Raw genomic sequence first — 19,482 nt, forward strand, 5'->3', positions numbered from 1 at the left:
AAATCTTTAATAATACTGCTATTAAATTGTAATTAAGTTTTAAAATTAAATATAAATAAAATGTTATTATGTAACATAATTGTTGGGATTCATTTTAAGACTCAATCACACAAAATGTAGTCAGGCTTGAATAAATTTTTTAACAAGGCATTGTAATTTTTTTTTTAATTTTTGACTGATAGTCTGTAGAAATGGAATACCTCAATAAAAGATAAAGAACCCACGCATTTACAATTGCTTGAACATTACTATTATTGCTTACGATAAAAAAAAAACATGGTTTCCTTTCAATTTTACAGCATATTTTATCAAACTTAAATGTTAAACACACTTGTTCCATACTCTTTTGAGATAGGAAGCATTTCTTACAAAAAAAACAGTAATCATACTTAAAGCGGAAACTATTCTGCTTCACAAACAGATTATTTTTCCTAGCTTTGTTTAGGAAGTGATAAAACGAGAAAAATATTATCTACTTTGAATATTTTATTATCTAACACTGAAGGTTTATCTCCCAACAAACCGTTATACACGCTCTTCCCCTTGCTATCAACTTCGTAAATAGTTCGAAAGCGATTTCACGCCAAAGTTGGAAACATTTTTTAAGACGAGGTCAAGTTCTGTTCATTAGAATGAACTCCAGTCTTTCATATAAGGGAAAAAACTAAAATGAGAACAATAAATCAATTAAAGATAACTTGAATCATAATAATCACTTTTGTAGACACAGATAGAGTAAAAGTATACTTTTATGACCAATTCGTAGAATTAAAAACTGAATAAAAAGTTTCTGAAAGTTTTTTGCGAAGAACTATTTTTTTGCTGTAAAGCGGTTGTATTCCGTCGCTTCTCGCTAAAGTTTGCACGCGGTAGGCGCGGCGTTGTGGAATTATGAAATAAGTTGTGCCGTCAATTCGGCTGCGTGAAGTGGTTCTGTGTCACTATCTGTAAAAAATTGTGTTAAAAATCATCTGTGTATGTGATACTCTTATCGATTTGGATTTTTATCAATACAAGACAGTGCATGTCGGCGATTTAAATAGGTATGTTGACTTTGATGTTTCTTAAAAATTCTTTTAAGGAGGCCAGCCCGGCAACTTATTGTTGGCTTTCGTCCGTATCGTGAGGGTCACGAAAGAGAAAATAAAAGTAATTCTCGTCTGGTTTTATACATATATATATTTTTTTATTTTACTTTTCACCCTAACGACAGGTGCAACATGAAATTCGTACACTGTTATGAAACATGTTTCACAATTTCTCAAGCATATTAGTTTGTTCACGAGTAGTTTTGATTTCATATTTTGCTATCCTTAATTCTGTAAAGTTTTAACTAATAGATAAATGATTAAAAAATTTAATAATAATTAATTTTTAAAGAAATTTTTTATAATTAATTTTAGATAAGTTCCCAGTAATGATATTATATATTTGTATCTAAAGGTTTAAAAGTTATGTTTTCCGGATATTAATTTTTTTATCTTTATTAAAAGTAAAGTTACTGTTTATTATGAGAAAATACATTTATAACATTACATATTGTATACTGTGTTACATATTATATACTTTTTATAAGTAAGCCTAATATCAAATTTCGTTTGAACGTTAGTTTGTTCATAATTAATTATTTATTAAATGTACAATATCATTAATTTTGATATTAATCTTTTTGCATTTTAAATAATATCAGTATTGTTAAATAATATCAATTTTGTTATCGATTAATTCATTGAAACATGTAATAATTATTTTTTTTCTAAAATTCATTTTAGATAAATTCATTGTAGAGGAAATATATTTGTATCTGATGGTTAACTAGTTACTTTTGTTTTCTGATTAAAACATTATAATTTCCATTAAAAGCAATGCTTTTCATATATGAATCTGCCTTTAGTTTTTTTCTAAATAATGAAGCAGTTGGTTTCGTTTTTCTTACCGCTCGTTCGTAAGTTGACCGGCGTAATTGTTTGTAAACAAACCGGTTACGTTGGTTTTAGCGTAGCTGTATATTTCCTCGGAAAAATGTTTTGTTTCGTCTGTAATCATTTTTTAGATATAGCTATTAATTAATATAATTAAAAAATATATTTTAATATTCTCAGAATTAAAACTTTTAGAACAATATATGAATTTTGTATTAATGACATAACAGTCTGAATGAGGAAATATGCTGGAAAATTCTAATTATTTATGGAAGTCAAGTTATTATTTTAATTCAATTTTATATTAATAATAATCTCGAAGTAAATACTTTTGATTTTTATAAATCGTATTTTAAATTACTTATATGTAATAAAATAATAATAAGGAGTAAATTTGGACTATTTAGCTTTATAAAATTTTATACAAGTATTAAATTTTTAATTTATCAATATTTCCCAAATTATATATGTAAATAATAAGGAACCTTAGCTCTTATTTTTTTTTTACTTTATTTACTTTTCTTATTATTTTTATCAGCTTTCATAGAGAATCTGGAATAACCCCCCTGATAACTTGTCTATCAGTCCCTATCATTCCATATCACCCTGATAATCTTGAAACAATTATCAATTCTTGGTTTGTTTATTTTTACTGACAAGGCTAAAATTTATTAAATGTCAGCAATCATTTATTTAATATATGATTTTAAATTTAAATACATATCTTTTATGGTCTATACAATTTCGCAATTATATATTTATTACGGTAATTCAAATTCAATTACGGTCTTTCAAATAATTAAACGTATTGTAAATTTTTGAAGAATAAAAAACTTAATGATTATTAGCTGAAATTTTTTTTTTTAATATTTATGTAACAAAAGTAATAACTATGTTGAGTGACGAACTTGATATTAAAGTCCCATGATAACTCCATGTATCTATTTTTTATTCACTTTCATTTTCCTGTCTTATAAAGTGGTTTATTGATTGAAATACGGCGCATTATTTCGTTCCAAATCTTAGAACATTAATTTTATCTTTCTTATCATGATATGTAATTCTTGTTCTATAACATTTATAAATATGTTTCCAGTCAGATTGTTATGATTAGAAATTTACTATGTTTACGCTTAACTATGTCCACGCTTTCTATTTTAACGTTTTACTATGTTAACGTTTTACTATGTTAACGCTTACTATTTTTAACGCTTAAAGTTATTAAATTCAACTCACTTTCACATGCATAGACAACAGAGATAATCTCTATGTTAGTAACCCACTGTGAGTAACTCACTCCATTTGAGTTATTAGCATATTATGAAAGCTTACTTTCTTTTCCCTTCTTTTTGGAATAATAAAGAATGTAACAATACCATTATTAATGACAATTGTATATTTACTACAGTATTCCAAATTGTATTGCAGAAATCGTTATAATAATCGTATTGTGAATTTTTGAAAAAATAAAATAAATGATTTAATACTACAAAATTTTTTTTTCTATATATACTACAAAAGTAATAACTATGCTGTGTGATGAACTTGCTATAAAAGTCCCATGATTACTCCGTGTATTTATTTTTTATTCGCTATCATTTTCAGTTTTATAAAATGGTTTATTGATTAAAATAAGACGTATATTAAAGTTCTAACTCTCACAACGTTAAATTTATCTTTCTTATCATAATATGTAATTCGTGTTCTGTAACATTTATAAATATGAATTTTCCTTGTCACATCGCTTGATTAGAAACTTACTATAGTGTTACTTCCATTTTATGAATTTTTAACGCCTAAAGTTATTAAAATCACCTAATTTTCCCATGCGTAGGCACGAGAGTTAATCGCTATGTTAGTAACCCACTGTGAATAAAACCCACTCCATTGGAGATATTAGCATATTATGAAAGCTTACTTTCTTTTTCCTCCTTTTTGGAATAATAACGAAACAGTTTAGTAACGGTTTTAATGAAGAGCTTCGAACACTTTTTTTATTAACTTTCTTTAAATTTAATTTGATTAATTGTGTGTTATATTAGTAATCTAAAGAAATAACTATTTTACCGAATACCGAATTATTTTACTTGCTTAAATGCTTGGTGAAAAAAAATTTCAGGGATTTAAAAAAAAAGAAAAAAGGATGATGATAATAAAAGTCGACATGTTTCAAGACAGAGCTAAAAAAAATAGGCGTCTATTCTCACAGCTTGCCAGATGTGAATGAGGAAAACAAAAGTTATTAACAACATTAAGAAAAATAGAAAACATAAAGGCAAAATGAAATTGGGAAAAAATTATTGTTTAAATGATTGTTAAAATAGATAATTTATTTTTAGAATTAAAAAAAATATGTTGAAATTAAACTAATTACTCAAGAGTCTTAACTTAAACTAATTACGTCATTCAAATGATGACGTCAATATCAAACAAGAGTCAGTTGATTCATACAAATTCATTTAAATTACTAATTCAATCCGCTGGCTTAAAATAGCTAAATTGAATGAGTAATTAATTCAAAGGCACTAACTTATTGACTGTGTTTTGTTACATTAAACGAACTTGAATCAGTTGATTCTATTCAAATTAATGGATATAAAATCAGTTCCAACTCGTCCGATTAAATTAAGTTGACTTGCACAATCGAACCACTTTTTAATAAGTCATAGATCATTCAATAAAATCAATATATTTCATATATAGATTTGACACTTAAAGCGTCTACAATGCTGTTCCTTATATCAGAAATTTTAAAAATGTTTCATATAGCTTTTGTAATTTTGATTTACAAGATAAATGTACTTAAATGTGAGAGAATGTTTTGATATATTTATTAGAACGTCTTTATTATCCTTATATCATTAAAACGTTATTTCTACTAACCAATATCGCAAATCAATAAAATCACAGCTGTCTCAAACCGAGCTTAATTTCCTTCTGACCTAAATTTCCGAAGTAATCGCCATTAACATTTTGGCCGTATTTGAAGCATTGCATTTATCAGTATGGAAATATTATTCTACATTGAACTTTACTTACATGGAATATATTTTAAGAGTTTATTAGTATAGATTTTTTGAAGATATTACTAGTTTCAAAGATATTTCTATTCCCTATGCATTTTCACTGGCCCGCTTACAATACTCAATTAGATTTTTTGGTGAAAAAAGTTTATAAAGTGAATTCAAATGAAATATTATAATATAAAGAATGTGTAATGTTTACAATTATGATACATCTAAATGCATGTTTTCATTTTGAGATTTAGTTATTGTAATAAATAATATCGTATCAGGGGTCTGTTTAGAAGAAATTTGGGTCCGGTAACAGACCCTTCACTAAATATCTTTTCATAAAAATGGACCTTTCACAAAATATTTTAACTTAAAAATGGACCCTTCACCTTTTTCTTTTAATCGGGCCCTTCACAAATTTGTTTATCCTTATTATTATTTTGTTAATCGAATAAACCCTTCCCAGGGCAGAAAACAAGAAAGATGGATGTAAACGAATTAAGTTTTTTTTGTCTTCGGCAGACGATTCTTCCATTATTCGTCCGAAATGAATATTCTGCGTTCAGCAGTATAGGTTGAATACCAAATGTTGCATCTCTAATTTAGAAGTAGCAATTGCTGTTTATTTTTGAAAATGTAATTTTTTTATTATAATTTTGCAGTGCCGAGCATAATCTTGTATCTGTTTACAATTTAAAAACTCCTTGAAAAAGTTTTTTGCAATAACCGGACCCTATGTGCTCAAATTCATAAAAGCGGACCCTGGTTGAAAGAATGTGAGTAATTTTTTCACAATTTCACGAAAAACGGACCTTTCACAAAATGTCTGGACAGACCCCTGCGCATTAAAAATATAGGATTTTAAAAACTATGTGGAAATCAATAGTAATCACAGCATAAATGAATAGAACGAAAATTTCTGCAGAAAATAAAACCATATTTTTTACTTCATTACTCTTTATTTTTCAATATTCTCAAATAAGAGTAAAAAAGAAATCATAAGCATTTTTACCACTTCGATGCTCGAGAAAGGCATCTAATTCTGACGTAAAGAGGAAAATCTTAGAAAATTTCTGGAAACCCTAATTTTTTACTTCCCAAAGGTAAAATCTTTCTGAAAGATCTGCGTCAATGTCATGTCGCAGATCTTGCTGTATCATTCTGCGACAATGTCGCCGTGTCGCCACAATTCTGCCTCGGGGAGCGCCTCTAACCAACTTTAATAATGAAAGCTTTGATTTATTTTCTTAACATCATTTATTTCTTGATCAAAAATTTGTTTAACTTAATTAAAACATAATTTTATATAAATCCCAAATATACTCAGCGATAAATATCTATGCGAGTCATTTTGAAGCATCGATATAAAAGGATTATTCTAAATTGACATTCGCATCCTATTGAATCCATTTTAATGGTTTGAAGTCATTGTAAAATATACTATTTATTATGTTTATGGATGAAACAGTGAATATTTTATTCGCTTAAACTCTTTAAATCTTATTTTTATTCACTGTAAATCATTAGGATCCAACCAAAATCTCAGATCAATACAATCGTAAGTCGTTTGGAACACATTTAATTGCTCCCTTACATAAATCCTTAAGCTACACAGTCATAAATATCTTTGGGGTATGCGAGCCATTACAACTATCGATATGGAGGGATTATTCTAAATTGACACTCACATTCGCCAAATCTATCTATTTTAAGAATGTGCGAAGATGATATTACTCTTAAAAGAGAGAGTATCGCATCATGTCTAGAGAGTGTAAATGGCTGATATTAAAAGACACATTACCGGTGCATGAAACAAATAGAAAAAGTCGCGGCGCAAAGCCACTTAATTGCAGCCTAGGTAATAAACTGGAGCATTTTCCTCGCCAAGCTGGTAGTACTGAATTGTTGGTGATATAATAGAAAATCTCCAGTTTTTAATAGCTGAAAGAGAAGATGAGTGCAGTTTTTACCATACCTTAAGAAAAAACATTAAATTTAATTTTAGCTTCTTTTTGAAAGTGATTTTCGCTTGCTTTGTGGTTGGTTCTTAGAAAATACTGCTTGTTTATTATTCGGTTTAAAGCAACATTACAGGTCTTAAGGAAGTGAAAGTAAACAGATAGTTAAATAAAAAGGGAAAATATGGAAATTGCTAAAAGGACGGGTAAGTTTAGGGAAATGATGTACAAGAAAAAGAATGAATTTAAGAAGTGAGATAAAAAAGTGCTATGAAAAGTACACGGGCTGCGAAAAAATGAATAAAATTAAGGTTAAAAATTAACTAGTTGTAGAAAAAAGTATATATAAAGAAAAGTATATGTTAAAAAAACTTTGAAACTCAAAAGACTAGCATGTTTTTGTAAAGTTAAAAGAAAATAAATTGGATCCTGAATCAGCTGTTTTTGAATCTATTCATATAATTAGAATATTACATTACGTTGGTGAAAAACTTACTTCAGTTTTTCTTGTTGTTTACTACCTGATAATTACTACCTATAATCTGAAAGAATATTTTTTTTTGAAGTTTTAATGCCTATAAGTTCGAAGAATATTCATTCCAAAAATTGTTAAGAGAAAAGAAATAGCTTGCACACATGTTTTAACACATTATAATTTTAGTTCTTATTTAAATCAGCGTAATTTAAATCATAAATCAACAATTGGCAACTTATGCTTATACGACTTATACAATTATGATTCATTTTAACAACTAATAGCGAGTTGAAGTGGAGCTCACTTTTTGATTGAGTTTTTGTTATCACTTTTTGAAGTTATACTTTAAGGAGCCTTTGGTGAAAATTGACGGTTTATTTATTTATTTATTGGCAGAAATTGTGTTAAATTACTACGCCTCACCAAATAAAATTGCGTCGAGAACACGAGGCAGTAAATGTATTTAAAAAGCACTCATTAATCCTAAAACATAACGAAATTTACTGTAAAATACTTGGGTTGCCATAAATCGAATACCAACTTGGCGATAATCTAAGGGGCATCTTCAAACATAAAAAGTTGCATGAAAATAAATATCGAAAATTAAATGCGAGTAACTGATATGCTGCTTTAATCAAGGGTTTGAAAAGTTAAACAAATGAACAGAAACCACACATCAATTAAATCCCCCATAGAAACACGTTTTTAAAACACTATTGTAAGCGAAAGCTATAGTTTTAGAAATGCTAATTCAGTGATGCAGGTCATTGCCCTATCAGGATGATGTCTGAACTTGTAAAAAATAATTAAAAGTTAAAGAACGTGCGTTATAATCTTAATAATAATAATAATAATAAATTTTCAATTTTATTTATAACAATGACTAACTAATGTTTAACTAATGTGAAAAAAAAACATTTTTCAAACATTTCTCCCGAACGGAATAATTCAAATTTTTAAACTGTTTTTCGGATTGAATTTGGTTGTTTATTTTTATTATTTCTAATACTATTGACTTTATGATATTTAGCTTTATTGAAACACCCTTTTAAAGCATTACTATAAACAAACTAAACACATGCTATTAGTTAGTTTTTGAAATAATAGTTTACTGATGTATTCCGCCTATGATACCACATTCACGTTGATCATTGAGTTTATCTATAATGACAAATAAAAAAAATAAAATAATAAATTAATGAAATAAATAAATAAATATTAAAAAACGTGCAATAAACTTCTTTTTTTAATGAGAATTCCAAGGAAGAAAACATCACTGATGTTATTTTTTAAATAATGTATGAAAGAAAAAATAGAATCGTCTGCTGTTTAATTTTTTTATCAATGGCTGGTTTCAGACTAATGAAAAAATTCCATCTATCGAAAGTCTATTCCGAACAATCTTATACCATCTAAGTGGAAAAATATCTCCAAAATTGGCGATTTTTAAAAAAGTTTAATATTATTTTTAAAAAAAATATTTTATCTCTTTGATAAGCTCTATATGTAATAAAAAATATTGTAGTTCTATAAAGCCCAGATGCTTTATGGCGAAAAAATGGTATGTGTAGTTGAAATTTATTGCTTGCTGTGATTTTAAAGCATTTATAAGCTGTCTTTTTTATTATTTTAATTGAAAAAAGGGCTTCGAAAAACACCATTAACTATTTTTTTTGTTTTTATTAGAAAAATATATAAATTAAATTAAATACTCTTGTTAAATGTTGGATTGTTTTCATATTCGCATTGGTGTTTTTAGCACGCTTTTTACTCTATTTCATAGAACTGAGTAATTTCATTGCTTAAAAAGAAGAATAGCAACCTCTGTAATAGTGTCTAAAAATAAAATGTTCATGATATCGAATTAGCACTAATCACGATTCGTGTTTATTTACTTCAATGTTTTGCTGATAGCGTTATTTATAGTTTGCGTAGGCTATAATGACCGTTACGTTTTTCAGGTCTGCAAATCAACTTTTATTTCTTATTTTCAATAAATCTGGGTGCCTTTCCGTGCTTCTCGTAAGTTGTATTTAAATTGAAAAAAAAGTTTTATTAGTCGAAAGAAGATATAACTTATTAACCCTCTAGTCTAGTTATATATTACTTTTATATGGCACCAAACTCGGGTGTTTATCTATCTATTGACAACACTATAATAATAACTATAGTGTTGAATTTATTTGGTTGTCTTAAGTAATAATTTAAGTTGTGTTAAGCAATTAGCTAAACGTTAAGTATTTATTAAGAATAATTTTGTATGTTTAAAAAATTTAGTTACGAAATAATTATTCAGATTTATTTTTGATTCTTTCTAAAATGACTGTTGAAATTTTAAACATAAATGTTGATACTTACATTGTCATACTGATTTTTGGTGACGGAGCAATAATTAGTATGACAATCGAGCAATAGCATGCATATAACCTACGATGAGTGAGTAATACAGCACGTAATGGAGCAATGAGATGAGTTTTCTATCTTATCTCATGCCAGAGATGGAATAAATGATAATATTTCTGCTACCTATTATGCTTCATTGTTCCGAACTCTTTCTTACAGCGGTTTGTGTGATTTAAAAGCTGCCGAACAGGTATTATAAATTAATACTAAATTTCAACACATTAATACTAAATTTCAATACAATTGAAAGCTAAGTACTTCTGCTGTGGCGACAGCTAGACGGGGAAAAATTTTGGTTAATATATTGTTTTAAACTTATTAAGGTGAAAGAATTTCAGGAGGAGATGAAGAATTAGAATGTTTAAATAGTTTTTCAATCTATTCGACTTGGTTACGTTAAAGTTTAAATGTTAAACCAGGGGTCTGTTTAGAAGAAAAACGGACCATTCACAAAATAATTTATCTTTTATTCGAACCTTTCACAAATTTGTTTATCTTCATTATTGTTCTGTTAATCGAATAAACCCTTCCCAGGTTGGGGGGGGGGAGGAAAGAAAGACAGATGTAAATGAACTAAATTTTGTCTTCGGCAGACGCTTCTTCCTTATTCGTCCGAAATGAATATTCTGCGTTCAACAGTATAGGTTAAATACCAAATATTTATATGTTGCATCGCTAATTTAGTAGCTGCAATTGCTGTTTATTTTTTAATTATAATTTTACAGTGTTGAGCATAATCTTGTATATCTTTACAATTTAAAAACTCCTTGAAAAAGTTTTTTTGCAATAACGGACACTATTTGCACAAATTCACAAAAGCCGACCCTGGTTGAAAGAATGTGACTTAACGTTTATTTTATATCAACAAATTACGAGTAATTTTTTCACAATTTTACAAAAACGGACCTTTCACAAAATGTCTGGACAGACCCCTGTAAACACAATTTGGAAAGGTGACCGAGCTAGTTGCCAAAGGCGACTAATACATATTTAACATCGTATATGTAAAATTTTGATGAATGAAATGTGTAAAAATATGATATAATAAATAATCTAACACAAATAACTTGTATTTATCTATCTTTAGAAATTAGTAATCCTCTAAAAATTCATGAATACCATAAATTAGTGAGTCATTTTTTCCATTAGTATTTACTATTTATTATTTTCCATTAGTAATTATTTTAATACTTTTTATTATTTTTACAAATAGTAATTGATATGAACTTTAAAAAATACCGATTGATAATAAATTCATATTTTTGTTAAAAGAGAGAATGCAGTATGACTGCAGACAACGATAAGAAATAATTAGAACGCTGTTTGCCAGCTAGATTAAGGAGAACTGGCATCTAATTTCAAATTCGTCCATTAAATGGTAATTATCTATTAAAATGCCAAGTGGCATTTCCTATTAGTTGTGGCTGAAATCAGCAAATTTTATGTGGCATGTAATATGTCTGTAATCATAACCGTAACGATATCCATTCGATTGAATTAAATGGAACATTATGTGTTTTATTACTGCATGATTTAGGAATGAAATGGGATTTTTGTGCGGTGTTTTTATTTATTATTTTTTTACGGATTTGTTGATTTGGAGTTAACCAATTCGTAATTTCAATCTATTTTAATTAAGATAGAAATAGTAAGTTTAGGAAAAATTGCGATTATTCTTCAATTAATGCTTTGTTGTTTCATTAACTGCATGCGAAAAGAAATATTATTTGAATGGAAACTTCGCTATTTCATGATTTTTTTTTATGTAAATATTTTTTAATAAGGGAAGTTTTTTCTGAATAATCTTTCGAATGAGATTATTTCTAATCTTGTTTTCTCGTTTGTGCGCTTGTAACTAAGTTTAGTAAATTAAGCTTTAGATAAGTTTAGTAAAACCTTTTGTAATCAATCACATTTTATCTAATTATGTGCATCATATAATAAAATGCTATGCCATCAATTCGTTTTCCTCTCAATATTGTTTCTTTCATTTCATCAAAAGTAGCGAATGTCATGTTTAATATACTAATACCGGCATTGTATTTCGAATGTTTCGGTTTGCTTTAAATATTCATATTCCATTTTCGATGACCTCATCATGTCCAGCATTTTCCGAACATCGACCACATAGTTACATACTTCCAACATACATGGCAGAATGACCACGCTATTGGGACATTCTAAATGTTAAGGATGATCCTGAGTAAGTCCCATGGCGGATTATTGAAATGCTTTCACCGTAGTTTGAGATTCCATTGTGACTTCAAATTGCATTGCATTGTTCCTATCTTCATTGTGCCACGAGGACAATTATTATGAAATTGCGTGTGGTTGTTATGTTGTCCAGCATTTCACGCTCTCTAAGTCATCTGTGACGTAGGCTTTTACAGAACTTAAAATGATCTTTTGTTAATTTATAGCTGTAATAAATTTAAAATTTTTATTTGTTGTTTTTATCCTCGGGAGATTGGTCTGTAATTCAAATGGAAATGAGGTTTAGAAGCAATCTTCGAAACAGCTTTTTTTTTTAATAGTTTAATTATTTTACTGGGATTAGAAACAACTAATGGTAATTGCGATTTTTTTTTAAGTTAGTTTTTTCGGAATAAATATATGACATCTACGCACATATTTCGCAAACTTGTAAACATGTTTTAATATATTTAATAATGTAAAAAATTCATCAGCTTTGAAAATTATTAAGGTAGGAAGAATCAACATGTTTCAAGCGCTGTTTCGAGTTTTCTCCTCCAATTATTTTGAGTTCTTCCACCTTAATCTTCAAAGCTGATGACATCTTCCCATTATCTTACTGAAAAAAAGTATGGTTAAAAGTACTAAAATATAGTAAAATTAATCATGTTTGGGCTCTATGGGAGAACCAAAGAGTATTGTTTACCAGTGCGCTTTGGTAATGATTTTGATAAAATTTACAATAAATATGTGATAAAATTGAGTAAATGTGGTAAAATTCGATAATTTGTTACGTTAAAGTATGACAAAAATAAATTTATTCGGCTTTACTTTTCAATTTTGTATTCTTTACTTGATGTGTAGTAATAATAATTGAAATTTTGAAACCAAAATATCTGGGAAACCGTTACCAATGAACGAAGAAGTTTCCAAATGAAGGGTTTAAATAACGTATATATTGTTTTGATTATCCAGAATTCCTTTTTTTACTAGAAATTTCATTGCCATATAGCAGTGATTCCCAAAGTGTGGTACGCGTACCGCCAGCGGTACGGGAACAGTTTAGAGTGGGTACGCATTCTTATGCGAAATATCTTGCAACAAACGAAAATTTGAAAAAAATTTCTTTAAAAACAAAGCTAGCAATGAAAGTTTACGATTATGTATTTTTCTATTGGCTATTTTTTTGCAGAGTTAACAGTTAATAATTAGTGGTGTCAACCGCCAGGTGTGATTTTTTACTTATGTGTCATTTTTTGTAATAAAAAATAATTTTGTAGTAATTTTTTTATTAGTGGTACACAGAGTTACGAAAAATTTACAAAGGGTACACAGAAGTCATAAGTTTGGGAAACACTGCCATTTAGTATGGTAATTTTACCGGAATTTTTTTGCTCCTTGCAAGTGTAGTAAAACATGCTTTCCACTTCAATTTCTTGGGATCGTTATAGTTTAATTTTATGTTTTAATTTGTTTTCCGGTGTTTGTAAATCAAACTGTTATCTAGCATAGTAATCTTCTTAAATTTTGATTAAATTTTTAAAAGTTATTTTCCTAAATATATACTCGTATATAATTGTTTAACTAAATTTGAAAACTTACTCAATTCCTTCAACTGTTTTCAATCTTAAATACTTGCATAAAAATAAAGGCTGATTGGCAGTTACCTGGCTCAATAACATCTAAAGATAAAGCAAATAAATAAAGTTGCTATTGCAATAGCATATTAAAATTCATGTATATTCTAATTTTCTTTATGTTCTACATAGCTTTCTTTTCATCATAAACTTAATTTATGATCATGAGCATATTGCATAAAAATACAAAATGCTAGAGTAATCTGATTCAACGACATCTAAAAAATTGTAAAAGGTGAATTAGTGCCACTATTGCAACAGTGTGTAAAATGTTATGTTTACTCATATTTTTTAATTGTAGTTTCATTTATTTATATGTGTTGCTTCATGATCTAATATAATTACATGGAAATACAAGCTGATTGAGAATTAACTGACTCAGCAACATTTAATAGTAATAAGACAAATAAACTACGTTGCTATTGCAAAAGTATGTAAAATTTCATGCATACTAAAAATTTTTATGTGCAGCTTCATTTATTTTTATATGTTGCAACATGAACTAATATGATTGCATAGAAAGATAGGCTGATTGCGAAATATAAGATTCAACAACATTTAATAGTAATAAGACAGATAGATTTTGTTGCTATTGCAACAGTATGTAAAATTTCATGTATGTTTAGATTATTGTTATTATTTATTATTTGTGTAGCTTTATTTATTTTCATTCGTTGTTTTATTTAATTCCATGTTCTTTTCGTTAATTTTCTTGTTTTTCTTCCAATATATTTCCATGCATTACTTCATACTTTACATAAGTTGCGTCACCCGTTTTTACGCATTTTCATATATTTTATGTTGTGCATGTTTATTGTGAGTTACTCGTATTTTTTCCTGTACTGTTGTTGGGTTTATTCAGGGGTCTGTTAAGAAGAAATTTGGGTCCGTTAACGGACTCTTCACAAAATATCTTTTCATAAAAACGGACCCTTCCCAAAATATTTTAACTTAAAAACGGACCCTTCACAAAATAATTTATCTTTTAATCAGACCCTTCACAAATTTGTTTATCTTCATTATTGTTTTGTTAATCGAATAAACCCTTCCCAGGTACAGATGTAAATGAACTAAATTTTGTCTTCGGCAGACGCTTCTTTCTTTATTCGTCCGAAATGAATATTCTGCGTTCAGCCGTATAGGCTAAATACCAAATATTTGTATGTTGCATCGCTAATTTAGTAGCTGCAATTGCTGTTTCTTTTTTAAAATTTAATTTTTTAAATTATAATTTTACAGTGTTGAGCATAATCGTGTATGTCTTTACAGTTTAAAAACTCCTTGAAAAAGTTTTTTTGAAATAACGAACCGTATTTGCACAAATTCATAAAAGCGGACCCTGGTGGAAAGAATGTGACTTAACGTTTATTTTATATTCACAAATTACGAGGAATTTTTTCACAATTTTACAAGAACGGACCTTTCGCAAACTGTCTGGACAGACCCTTGGTTTATTTTCATCTAATCATATTAGTCAGGTAATTATCATTTACTCCGTATTCTTCTGAGTTACAAAACGTTAGGCAAAACAATCTTGAATGTCTTAATGGACATTAAAAACTTAGCTATTTAAAAAACATTATAAATAAATAAATAATTGAGCATATGTATTAAAATAAATAAAATCATAAAAGTATATTCGTTAAATAAGTGTTTTTTTTTTTACATTAAACATTACAACAAATCAATACAGCTTAAGTCAAAAACATTGCAACTAAAATGTCATGTGGAAAATCAATACACCCTTGATTTTACAACAGTTGTTTCACGAGTAAGAAATAGAAAATCAAGCTCAAACATAACTCATTCTTTTTAGCAGAAAAAAAGGCTTTTATGAAAATTAGTGTAAATGCAGAATGAAAATGATTATAGAAAAATAATTAACTATTCGTTTCTGTTCAACTTTTTGTTGATATCATTTAGCAAATTGAATTGTTTCGTGTATGTAACACAATTATTTTCCTTAAAGTGCAAAAATATCTAATTTGATGGTAAAATCTTCAGAGAAGACGAGGTGATGTAAAGGTTTCAAATGGATATTTTAGTTTAAATAGTTTATCTAGTAGAAGTACTTTTTTTTAATTTTATTAGTGCACGGCAATTTTATCTTTACTATCCATTAAACAAGGAAATGATACTTTTTTAATTTTGTAGTTCTATAGAATTGAATTTACTATTAATTGAAAAGATGATTATATAAGTAAATTATCTGTCGTAGATTAGCTTATAGTATGCAAAAAATTTTATAAATAAGAAAAATGATAACTATAGCATTTGCGTGCAGGAAAAAGAAATAATTACCAGTAAAACGAAATTAAATGATGAAATTTCTCACTAATCATCTCTTAATTATATAAAAAAAATATTTGGCTTTATTCATTCTTGTAATTACCCAAGTGATTTACTACTTTGACAAGTATTGAATTAATTATATAATATTTCCGCTACTGATTTTATTTTATTATTGTTATTATTTTTTTAATATTTTTACAGTTATTTAGGTTGTATAAATCATCTAATTGTTCCTAAATTTATCCTTCTACTTGTTTTTGGAAATCCAAAGTTATCGTTAATGCAAGACATAAGATTTTTTTTTCATTTTAAATATTTTATCGTACCAATTTTTTATATTATTTTTTTGAGTATTCATTTTTCCGACCAAGTTTCCGATGTTGAAGGTAATTTGTGTCACAAGAGTGCCCCCTTCACTTCAAGTAACTAACCCACGAAGGACTTGTCACCACTAGAAGGAACGATAATTTCATTTTCAGAAAGTTTCGCTAATTAGTTAGGAAAGTTTGTTTTCGGCGTTTCCTAACACTTCTTTCCTTGTTATAACATCTAATCTTTGCTCTTATTATCCCTTGTTTATTGGATGGAACTAAAAAATTTTGTGCTTGAAATTAAAATAATGTATGAAACATTCAAACTACTTAAAAGAACTAACATTTAAATAAAGCATTTTTGAGATATTAAGCGGTTAAAATATTGCATTTCATAATAATTCACTTACAAGGTTAGCATTGATGGGTCAGTGATGCGTTTTATAAAATTAGTTGCTGGAACTTGTCATAACTAACCACGGTTACATCACGGACTTGTGTGCGTTTTTGATGTGTTTTTGAGTATGTTTAGTTTTAAAAACTTAGTATTTTTAAAAACTACTATCTTTACTGAAAGTATTTATTTTCAGCGACAGTGAAAATACTCTTTCCAGATTCAGAAAGTAGTTACCTTCAGTGACAACTTACAATTACATTTGTTTTCATATAATTCCAAAATTTTTAAATTTCGTCTCAGGACTTCATTTCCCTAATTAGGGGTTTGTCCAGACATTTCGTGAAATTGTGAAAAAATTACTCACATTCTTTCAACCAGGGTCCGCTTTTATGAATTAGTGCAAATAGGGTCCGGTTATTGCAAAAAACTTTTTCAAAGAGTTTTTAAATTGTAAATAGATGCACGATTATGCTCGGCACAGTAAAATTATAATTAAAAAAATTTAATTTTCAAAAATAAGCACCAGCTACAATTTTTAAATTAGAGATGCAACGTACAAATATTTGGTATTTAGCCTATACTGCTGAACGCAGAATATTAATTTCGGACGAATAATGGAAGAATCGTCTGCCGAAGACAAAACTTAATTCGTTTGCATCCATCTTTCTTCTTTTCTGCCCTGGGAAGGGTTTATTCGATTAACAAAACAATAATGATGATAAACGAATTTGTGAAGGGTCTGATTAAAAGAAAAATAATTTTGTGAAGGGACCGTTTTTAAGTAAAAAATATTTTGTGAAGGGTCCGTTTTTATGAAAAGATATTTTGTGAAGGATCCGTTAACGGACCCAAATTTCTTCTAAACAGACCCCTGCTAATGCCATACATGTACAATTACTCTTTAGCTCTGCACCGTCAATTGGGAGTTCTTAATCCTTTGCTGGTAACTTTGGTACTAAAAACGAAATCAGATTATATATGTCTGAAAAAAAAGCGAGTGATAATCGCATTTTATTGTGAATGGACACCTTTTTAGTCCCTTGTGATAAAAATATATTTCCTTTATCTAGGTACCGCACTTTTAACATCTTATTTTTTAGACCAATGTTGCCTGCACTGGCGATAGTTATCCCTGTTGTCGGTACAAAATTCTTGGATACGGCTTCAGCCGATATTAAGGAAAGGTTCAAGGCATTAAGTGGTTTAATCGGGGCCTGGCAATGAAGCGTCAGAGCTGTATGTAAACTCATTCGGACTTTTCGACATTATAAGGCAGCTAAGTCAATTTTTTTTCACCTCCGGAGTGTTCGTTTTTCAATGCTGATATTATTAAGAAATTAGTATTTCTGTTTTGTTGCCACCAGTTCATTAATTATTATATCTCTTAGTTTTTGCCTCAATTTTATAGTGAATTATTATTGGAGTCATATGTATTCCTAGTTCAGTTTTTTGTTGATTAATATGTACGCTTCTATTGGGCAAGTAAAATAAAAATGCCTTTTCAAGGTTAAAGAAAGAGAAAACGGATATCCATAAAAGTTATCATTACTCTTTAAAAACTAAATGAAGTGATAAAGTTTTTTTTATGGCACTCTATAAATGTGAATTCCACGGTGCTTAAAACGCTTTTATAGTTCGGAAACGTCTGTTTTAACTCTGAAAAATGGTTTATATTTATGACGACCTTTAATGTCTCTTTTTACTTCTGAATTTCGTTTTTAAATTGGAAAAAAATGAAGCTTAATTCGATTTTCATCATGATACAGTTTGAGTTTTAGATTATAATAAAACTTTAAGGTTTCTTACTCAAACTTGAGTAACTATGTGAAAATGTAGTTATGATGGAAAAACTACAAAGAAACTCGATTTTTTCTTAGTTTAAGTAAACATAATATTTCGAAATAGAAGTTAGTTAAGGAGTTTTATAGAAATGATAAAACTTTTACGATGATACAGTGAGTTTATTTAGAAGATGTTTTTTCATGAAACATTGATAGCCTTTTTTTTAAAAATTTAATTGTTATAAGTCAGATATGAAATAATCAGTTTTTGTCTTTTAAATTTATGATTACAGTACTCCTGAATTTTTTATCATCTGAAGTTCATGAATTGATTGTTTTTGTAACATTTATTTTACTGTTAAATATTTTTAATTGTTGTTTATTAGTTAAGATGAGCAGAATTTGATCTTTCGAGTTTGATTTAACACAGTAAAGTTAAAGAGCCGGACCACCTTTAACATGACCTTTTAAACACCATTTCGTGTTTTAAACTGTTCTTTAACTGCGTTAAAAACTTGAAACTGATGCAAAACAAAGATATAAAGAAAAAAATTCACTAATTTGGGTTTGCTGAATCCATGTTTATAAGAACAAGATAAACCTCTTTCTGGATTAAATGATTAATTTCCATTGCAATTGTAACACTGCTCAGATAAAAAAAAATTTGACTTTAGTTTAACTGCACATTTTTATTCAAAAAGGTTCATATTACATACAATAATTGTAACCCTTATTTACTGTTAAATTCTTGCTGTTTATAAAATTAAGGAGTTTGACGGCGCAAAAGTTGGAATTATCTAAACTGTACCATTTTTAAATACCGTTGCGTGTTTACGACATGGAAATAAAACAGTGTTCTAAATTGAGTCTGACGTAAAAATCATCAGAATCGGCATCATGGATATTTATTTCAGAAAAATAAATCTTCCTAATTGTGTTTAAGTCAGCATTTGTCATCGTAATTTTAAAATGATACAAATAAAAAAATACTTTGATAAATGTTCCTTTTAAATTAAAAAAAAAATCATGAATAAAATTAAGCCTAGTATGATCTTCCTTTATCGTCTGTACTTAGAAGATAAAGTAGCAGTATAGAATT

The 19,482-nt window shown here is 28.0% G+C and overlaps 1 protein-coding gene across 1 annotated transcript in view; it reads left to right on the forward strand.

Moving 5' to 3' along the window:
- The first annotated feature begins 855 nt into the window (after positions 1 to 855).
- LOC107446303 (fat-like cadherin-related tumor suppressor homolog) overlaps positions 856 to 19,482 on the forward strand; it is a 432,818-nt gene continuing 414,191 nt past the window's right edge. The window contains exon 1 of the mRNA XM_071177570.1: positions 856 to 1,043. The gene's annotated coding sequence lies outside the window, so the exon portion shown is untranslated. The remainder of the gene's footprint in view (positions 1,044 to 19,482) is intronic.

This window comes from Parasteatoda tepidariorum, chromosome 2, assembly GCF_043381705.1.
Source record: "Parasteatoda tepidariorum isolate YZ-2023 chromosome 2, CAS_Ptep_4.0, whole genome shotgun sequence".
Taxonomy (NCBI): domain Eukaryota; kingdom Metazoa; phylum Arthropoda; class Arachnida; order Araneae; family Theridiidae; genus Parasteatoda; species Parasteatoda tepidariorum.